Source organism: Pseudoliparis swirei, chromosome 13 (assembly GCF_029220125.1).
Source record: "Pseudoliparis swirei isolate HS2019 ecotype Mariana Trench chromosome 13, NWPU_hadal_v1, whole genome shotgun sequence".
Lineage (NCBI taxonomy): Eukaryota > Metazoa > Chordata > Actinopteri > Perciformes > Liparidae > Pseudoliparis > Pseudoliparis swirei.
The window spans coordinates 19,866,794-19,876,322 of record NC_079400.1 but is presented as its reverse complement, the minus strand read 5'-3'; the positions used below and the strand labels follow the sequence as shown (position 1 = coordinate 19,876,322).

The 9,529-nt window shown below is 41.5% G+C and overlaps 1 protein-coding gene across 1 annotated transcript in view; it reads left to right on the top strand.

The window, feature by feature from the left end:
* The window catches only part of LOC130203997 (somatostatin receptor type 5), a 2,896-nt gene extending 2,196 nt beyond the window's left edge, over window positions 1–700 (top strand). The window contains exon 1 of the mRNA XM_056430473.1: window positions 1–700. This exon is cut by the window's left edge and continues 2,196 nt beyond it. The gene's annotated coding sequence lies outside the window, so the exon portion shown is untranslated.
* The last annotated feature ends 8,829 nt before the right edge of the window (window positions 701–9,529 follow it).

Below are 9,529 nucleotides of genomic sequence, written 5' to 3'. Positions count from 1 at the left end.
GCCGTATCGACTGTAAACAGATGCTCGTGTTTTATTCGTTTCTGTCGCCATATTGTACAAAATACTTGTTTTATTGGTGCAGATGATGCAAATGTTATGAAAAGATTGAAAGATGATGTATTTCTGACCCTACTGAGTCATAGTACAACACTTTAGTACAACTATGTTAAGTATGTTCTATGTTGTGATCTGTCGTGTTGCATTGTGGGAAATACAGGACGATGTTCACGTCGTGGTGTCTCTACGTCTCCCTTCAACCACTTTATTGGAAGCTCAATAAAAACTTCTTTTTTTTAAAGCATGTTGTTTAATGACGGACATTCTTACGTCTGTACGAGATGAAATACTTTCCCCCGGCGAGCTTCCTGTGATCTTTTTTAAAAAGAGCTAATAAACCCCCGGCCGCATCTCCTGTGAGTTTAAAGACACTTGTGGAAGAATTTGACGGCCAGTGAGGGGTTAACGCTCAGGGGTTCAGCCCAAAAGAGCCAAAAACACACAAATGTTTGTTTTTTATTGCATGGCAAAAGTATGTATCATATTAAAAATAGTTTTGACATGACATAGTTACTTGTTATTTAAATATTCTTACGGGGGTTCTTTTATAAAGAACATGCATATGAAATCACTTGTAACCATGTTCATATTATAAGAAACTAAAGCTGTTGGATCTGGATTTAAATCTTTGTTAAGCATGAAATAAAGTGGAAACAATCTCCCTGAATTAAATCCCATTCGGTGTTGTGTTCTTTTCTGGACTCAAAAAAGGTGGTGCTGGACCGAGTGGTGTTCAGGTTTACCCGGAGGCTGTTGTTGAGTTCATGGTCACGTTATCTGTCTGATGGGAACATCCATGAAGGTGGAGGCGGGCGGAGGTGGTAGAGTTCAGAAGGGGAGATTCTAGGTCAGAATTCCATTGGCTGCACAAAAAAACCCAAACTAAAATGTGCAGTTCCTGTGACGGCCACTAGGTGCTTGGCTTCCTGTCTATGAGTCTTGGTCTTGATGTTTTCCAATAGGGAGTTTTTTTTTTTTCAAGAGCAAAGAACAGAGTTTTAAAATTATTAACCTTATGACACATTTGTAGGAAAAAGTGGAAGTTTTTCAGATAAATAAATACAATAAAACATATTGAATAATGTAATAGAAATCCGATGCCCTGTAATCTTTAGGGACCTGTCAGACATGGTCATCAGTACGTTGAACTTTTATTTTTTGAACTCTCCTTTCACAAAAATAGAGAAACTGAGATCATTTTGATTATCTGGTCTCTCTGGATGAATTCAAGATGGTAAGCAATCGATTGACAGTGACTATTGATTCAATATTCAATGTAAAGCTGATCAGCTGTGCATGCTGCACTATTGATGCTCACTAAATACTAAACTATCAAGTATTCAGCCAACAGAGATATCCTTTTATATTTGAAATCTAGAGGGGGGAGTCAGTTTCAACAAACTGGATGTAGAGCTGATAAAAGGTGTGATAGCATTCATTCATCATCGTATTGTAAGGTACTACCCTCGGGCATCCGGTGTGGCTGTGTAACTATCCCAAATAATGTCCCATGGCTGACACAAGACGATACAAAAGCTTCTTTATTACCACAAAAAACAATCAGGCATGGGAAACCTGCCGGAACCACAGCATGTGGTGGATCGTCCAATTACTACATCAGATCGATTTACAACGTAGTGTCCATAGGTCAAGCTAATTAAACTGGTCTGAAGTGTGTGTGTGTGTGTGTTTTCTTCGTGTGGTCTTAATTATTGCACTTGCAGACAGCAGTTATTTCCAATGGTCTTTTTTTTTCAACCTCTGACTGATCCGACCTTCATCCTCTACGTCAGGGGTGGCCAACACGCGGCTCGCGAGCCTCATGCGGCTCTTTGGTGGCCAACACGGCTCGCGAGCCTCATGCGGCTCTTTGCCTGGTGTCATGCGGCTCTTACGTTCATATCTAAGTTTGTGTTTTTTTGTATGTGCGTGTTCGCTATGCTTGAGTTCAATACGGTATTTTTCGTCAAACGCGCATGCGTGAGATGAAAAAAACGCAAAGTTTCCCAGTAGGGCACGGGTCTCAAACTCGTGGGCCAAACGCGGAAAGACCACATCCGAATGTCGAGCGGGCCGTTCTACGGTGGGTTACGCGAATTAAAGTGTCCAAAATCAACGCTGCACTTATGCCATGAACGGCGCATTACGGGCAGCAGGATGTCCCACACCTCGGCTAAAGTAGTTTACGGTGACGCTCGCCAGCCGCCTCAATTCAGCGGACACGGTGTAAGAGCAGCGTCGCGGGAGAACCGCATCCAAATGTCGAACACTTTCTTCGGCTAAAGTGGTTTACTGGTGGGCGTTTGATTACTCCAGCCCCCCCCCAAGTGCACCGTTCGATTTTCGGACACCTTTTCTGTTTGACCCCATGTGAAGAGGTGCTTGAGTGGCAACAACGGAATTAAGCCAGATTTGAAGAGGATTGTTCAAGGCAAGGAATCCCATAAGTCCCACTATGCAACATGCATAGTAAAAGAAAACGCTATTGTAAATTATTCTATTTTTGTTTGTGGACTTGGTTGAACTGAGATAATGTGTGTTTGTGTGTGTGCGTGAGACAGTGTGCACAATGTTCATTGTTGAACATGACAGACCTGTTGTCTTAGTACTGTAGGAGTCAATTTCTGTCATTATCATGTTGGTGTGTGACATTTACAACAAATCTGGCTGATCAGAGGTGTGTGTGTGCGTCTGCGCCCGCACACATATGTGTATGATGTGGCTCTTTGCGGTGACACAGTAAAAAATGTGGCTCTTAGTCTCTGACTGGTTGGCCACCCCTGCTCTACGTAATTAAGACCAGATGAAAACGGCTTGAGAGGTGTCTCAAGGAATATTGATGGGACCCCTGAGAGAGAGAGAGATTGTGTGTGTGTGTGTGTGTGTGTCCTAGACATCAGATCAATAGAGGTAAACTCGTATATTTACATAGTCTGCTCGCTGTCAGGCATTTCTTCCTTTGTTTCTTTTCCTCCTTCTGCATTCCTGTCATTCCTTCATCTTATTGTTCAACGATGGATTCATCTCTTTTATATCTCTACCAGCCATTTCATGCTTATTGCGCAACAGGGCTGAAAATAAGCTCAACGTTGACATGTTTACGGACGGCGGCGAGCCAGGGTTGTATTGCAGGGGGACTAACTGCAATCAATCTGCTGGGTTCTTGGAAAGCACACACGGGAAATATAAACTGAGTCCAAAGAGTTTTCAAAGGGTTTAGTCTCTTGTCACAGCGTTAGCCGGCGTGAGGCCGACAACAGGTTGGCTCAACACGTCCTCGTACCGACACAGCAGAACACGACTTCAAAAAACACGTATAGGACTTTTAGAGAGGACCATCGACCGGAACACGCTATGAAACAGCTTCCAACACACGGTTAACAATCAAACAACACTTAGGTTAGGACTAGGCAACACAACTACTTAGTTAGGTCTAGTTAACACAACTACTTAGGTAGGTTAAGGCAACATGACTACAAGGTTAGGTTAAGGCAACATGACTAATTAGTTAGGTTAAGGCAACATGACTACATGGTTAGGACTAGTTAACACAACTACTTGGTTAGGACTAGTTAACACAACTACTTAGGTAGGTTAAGGAAACATGACTACAAGGTTAGGTTAAGGCAACATGACTACATGGTTAGGTTAAGGCAACATGACTACATGGTTAGGTTAAGGCAACATGACTACATGGTTAGGACTAGTTAACACAACTACTTGGTTAGGTTTAAGGAACACGACGACTTGGTTAAGTCTAGTTAACACAACTAATTGGTTAGGACCAGGTAACACAACTACTTGGTTAGGACTAGTTAACACAACTACTTGGTTAGGTTTAAAGCAACACAACTACTTGGTTAAGTCTAGTTAACACAACTAATTGGTTAGGACTAGGTAACATAACTACTTGGTGAGGTTTAAGCAACACAACTACTTGGTTAAGTCTAGTTAACACAACTAATTGGTTAGGACCAGGTAACACAACTACTTGGTTAGGACTAGTTAACACAACTACTTGGTTAGGTTTAAGGAACATGACGACTTGGTTAAGTCTAGTTAACACAACTAATTGGTTAGGACTAGGTAACATAACTACTTGGTGAGGTTTAAGCAACACAACTACTTGGTTAAGTCTAGTTAACAGAACTACTTTGTTAGGTCTAGTTAACACAACTACTTTGTTAGGTCTAGTTAACACAACTACTTGGTTAAGACGAGGCAACACAACAATGTGGTTTAAATAAGTGCCTTTGTTCCATAACTCATGAGTTATGCTCTCAGGGTTAGAGTTATGTACGTAAGTTAAATATGTTACGTAAGTCAACCTTTGACCTTTGACCTTTGATACACACACTCCCGGTTGAAAGTCCTGTGTTTGTTTGACTCATCCCTCCACTCCACCGTCCGTCTCCCTACACAATTGTGGTGCTCTTTAAACGACTCCGTCGTATTGACGACTACAAGTCACCGCCCAATAATAAACGTGAATCCAGTCGGTGATAACCTTATTGCACAGATCAGCCAGAGCAGCCGCACACTGGATACAAGAAGCCGGAGAAACACCAAAGTCTAGTATGATGATCCATGTTCATGATTCACTGATGCAGATCATGTATTCAGTACTTTAATAATATTATCTGCAAGACTAAAGCAATAGAAGGTGACTCAGTGGATGTTGATGGTCATCTGCAGAGGCTGCTTCTGGCTCAGATTCAGGAAAGGGAGGCCCACACATCAGTTAAAAAAACTACTTATGCTGCTTAATGACCTGACATGTGACACATACGACTTGTGTTTTTGACATCATCTTTAATGTTTCTGTGATCGTCATCTGAATGTCAGGCGTAAGGAGGCCGTCGTCCTCTAAGCCGGATCACCCCAGAAAAGGTTTAAATGTAAAATCCGATAAACACGTTGATTAAATGAAATGATTTCGTACTAATCGTATTATCTACACAACAAATGCAATAGAAGGCGACTCAGTGAATAATTAATATCGATGGTCGTCTGCAGAGGCTGCTTCTGAGGCTCAAGCCCAACGTACCCGAATCACCATCTCTTTCTCAACCTAACGAATGGTTTAGTTTAAAATTCCTTAACGTGTTTGAAGCGGCGCCCGTTTGCTTTAATATCGTAACGTCCCGTCAGCCTCGTGGGTTTTTTAAAAGAAGAAAACTAATCTCAGGTTTTATACACATTTGCTGCCCGTTCTATTGGGTAGCCTTACTTTTAATTCATTTGTTTTTTTAAAATAAAAGCTCAAAGTTATCATTAGTTATGTATACTTAAAAGGTGATGATATACATACATATATATATATGTATATATGTATAATACATATATACATATATGTATGTATTTGTTTATTTATTTATAGGATGAATAACTATTAACATTTTCTTTAAATTAGAGGTGCTCCTTTGCAACACTATATATATATATATATATATATATATTTATTTATCCATCCATCCATCCATTATCAATACCGCTTCATCCTCATTAGGGTCGCGGGGCACTGGATCCGATCCCAGCTGAAGGGCGAAGGCAGGGGACACCCTGGACAGGCCGCCAGTCCATCTCAGGGCACATATAGAGACAGACAACCATTCACTCTCACATTGGGCAATTTAGACATCAATTAACCTGAGCTGCATGTCTTTGGACTGTGGGAGGAAGCTGGAGAACTCGGAGGGAACCCACGCTGCCACGGGGAGAACATGCAAACTCCACACAGAAGGACCGCCCCGACCGGGAATTGAACCAACAGCCCTTTTGCTGTGTGTGTATATGTATATGTGTGTGTATATGTATAATGTTATATATTTATATACACATATATATATATATATATATATGTGTATATACTATATATATATATGTATATCAATATATATAAATATATATAATATCTCACCTTATACATTTATATGTATATAAATATACACATATATATGTATACGGTTATATATTTATATATGTAAAGTTATATATACTGTATGTGTATATATGTATATAAATATACACATATATAATATTTAACCTTATACATATACCTGTATATGTATATAAATATACATATATACGCAAATAGATATATATATTTATATATATATGTATAAGGTTATATATTCATATGGGTATATAAATATATATATATATAAATGTATAAGGTTAAATATTCATATGGTTATATAAATATATGTCTATATGTGTATATATATGTGTATAAATGTAGATCTATATGAATATAAATATAAAACCTTTTCTAAAAGGAGCATCAAAGGGAACAAAGATGTTGTAGATCATGAAGACAGAAATGATCAGAGGGATATAAAACGTACTGAGTTGCTCGACCGTGAAGCTCAAGTGCAGGACGTGAGTTTGAAGTTTTCATTTGTAGTTTCATTTCATTTGTAGTTTCATTTCATTTGTAGTTTCCCTGTTCAAAGCTTCAGCCTCATCTCAGGAATCTGACTACCAACTCAAATCAACCCCGCAGAGTCGAAACAATTCACTTGTGTTATTAATACATTTCCCACATCCGTCTCAGAGAGCCGCACACAGCTTGACAGTGGGATGCTGCTCCACATCCTCTGCTCCAACAAGGCCGATCGGGTTGCTAGTTGAAGTCCCCATACGGACGAGACTCACTGCCTTGCCCAAGGACCCTCGTGTGAATGTTTTTTGTGTATTCTGTTTTTTTTTCATAATCTAAAAACATCTATTTCCACTTGGATCTGCCTCTTGGATCATCCGTCTCAATTAACGTGCTCCTCGAGAAGTAAACAGCACAATCTACAGACTCCCATACCGGAGGCCGGCAAAACGGGGACGAGAACACCAGCTTCACCCCAACCGGCTGTTTTTAGCCGCCGTGGGGATTCGACGACGGGCCGACTCTCACGGCGAGGAGGTGCGGGTGCTCTATCCTTTGGCCCTCGCAGGCCTCCGTAGGCCCTTCAGCTGATGCCAAATACAGAAAACGTCTGCAGAGGAAAACATTTATTGAGCTGCAGACGACCTGCTGACCCCGAGGAGAACCGGTGGTAGATACGGTGGTTAGAGACTCCGTGGTTAGAGACTCCGTGGTGAACAGTGGGAGATACGGTGGCTAGAGCCTCGGTGGTTAGAGCCTCCGTGGCGTCTCTCTTCTCTCGGCGGTTGTCTTTCATACTGTTGGCGCTCTACGCTTAACATGGTCTTTCCGTTCATGGCGTTTGTTCTGGGGATTTTTTTTATTTTTTATCTCCGACTACCAGAGTCGACGACTCGATTGCCGAGACGCGGAAACCCCAAATATAACAAAGTGTCATTGTTTATTCAACCTAAGGCTGAAATGTATGGAAGCCCGTTAACGCACTGTGAGGAACAAAATAGGATCCTGTAAATCGAAATTATGAGATAGAATTTCATTATAATGAGATAGTATTTCATTATTATGAGATAGTAAATCATAATTATGAGATAATATCTCATTATTATGAGATAGTAAGTCAGAATTATGAGATAGTAAGTTGAAATAATGAGATAATATCTCATTATTATGAGATAATATCTCATTATTATGACTTATTATGCTCAACACGCAAGATCAATAAAATCCAGATTTTTTTTTTTAAAGCACCGAAATACTTTTTTCGAGCCCGTCTCTCCTCTCCGGACCTCGGAGCTTTCACCGTGTCCCGGTGAATCTCATCTCCGGGCCTCGGAGCTTTCACCGTGTCACGGTGAATCTCCGCCAGTGAAGTGCACTTTGGTTGGCCAACATTTCGACATCATTTCCACATCTAAATATTTGCTCTCGGAGGGCATGGGAAGGATCTCAACTATCGATCGAGTTAAAGAGTTACCACGGAGACCAGCCGCCGTGTCGGGGTTGCTCTGTACTAATGGACTAAACCAGAAGTCTACATACGCATTCATTAGTATTTTTATATATATTTGTTCAAAGCTTATTTCCAATTTGTGGAAATACGAGGACGTTCCATGACCTTCCGTCTGCTCTGCCGGGCTCGTGCTTCAGGAGCACGACGCCGCTCGGGCTCTCTTGACTCTGTTGTGCAATAATATTATTTGATTTGATTCAGGTCATAATTTTGAGCTTTGGGTCACTTCCTGCGCGGCCTTGACACACAGTGTTCTGCGGAGGTGATAATCCTAAATGTGTGTATATTTCAACATGCACTGGGGTAACTGCACCTCCTACTGTGAGTTTATCTCATGAGATTATCTCTCATTAATGTAGTTTTACTAATAAGCTGACAGGCGAGCGTCCAGCTTACAAAACATCTATTTCCCCCTTTTTTTATGACCTTTGCGCTCTTTTCTTCATCTTTAATCCTCTTTCCCGCTTGCTGAACTAAAGCTATCCTTTGACCGCTGAACACACTCCGGGGTTTTGGTTTTGGTTTTGGAGCTGAAGTTCACACTGGAAATAAAAACCATGAATTCCAGATGTTTGTTGTTTTTATTTCTATCTTCACGAGTGGCGTGGAACATGTTTTCTGTCTCCGTGCCCATCGTTGCGAGGTCAATGTGATCGTTACTTGACGGTGAAAGGCAGGAGACTGAGGACGCCCCCCCCCACTGTCTTTTGGTGATGCAGTTCACAAAAGGCACAAGGCTAGAGTCTCAATGCCGTCACATCTGCGAAATGAGAATACAAAGAGCTGAGAGCTCCAGTCATGTTGACGATAGAGGAGAGGACGATGTTTGTCTTGGTCTGCAATGAGTTGAAATAAAGGACAAAATATGGCAGGGGGGGGGGGGTACTATAATGTTCTCACGGATTGTCACTTTGATTCAAACAAGGGGCCATACGTGGTTTTAAAAGCTCCATCAACCCTCCTATTGATCCTCGGGGCCCTGTGAGGGAGCTTCATGACGACCCTCGATGGATTCTGGTCATAAAGTGCTTATTCTTCAGATGAGTGAAGCTTCACATCGATGCACCGAGCGCTCAGCCGCACCGGCCGATGGGTAACGCCGTCAGCCCACACGGGGTCGGACGGGAGGGGATTCACGTCCTCGGAGGTTTCGTGGTCACGGAATTAGAATATGTCGTCCGGGCGAGCGAAGATCTCCTAGACACAGAACCATGGAGGAGCCATCTGGAACCGGAAATGGTTCTTCAGAGTGTTGCCATAGAAGAACCATATCTGGTTCCACAGAGAACCTTTCAAACCAGGGTTCTCTAAATAACCATTTCCTTAAAGAGTTCTTCAAAGAACCTATAAAGGTGTCTCAAAGAACCTTTAAAGAATGGTTCCTCAAGGCACCATTTATGGTTCCTCAAAGAACCTTTCAAACCAGGGTTCTTTAAAGAATCATTTCCTTAAAGTGTTCTTCAAAGAACCTATACAGGTGTCTCAAATAGCAAAATGGTTCTTCAGTAGGTGATGGTTCTTCATAGAACCTCACAGCGAGGGCTTATTGGTTGAATTGAGGCAGCTGGCTCACTGCCAAG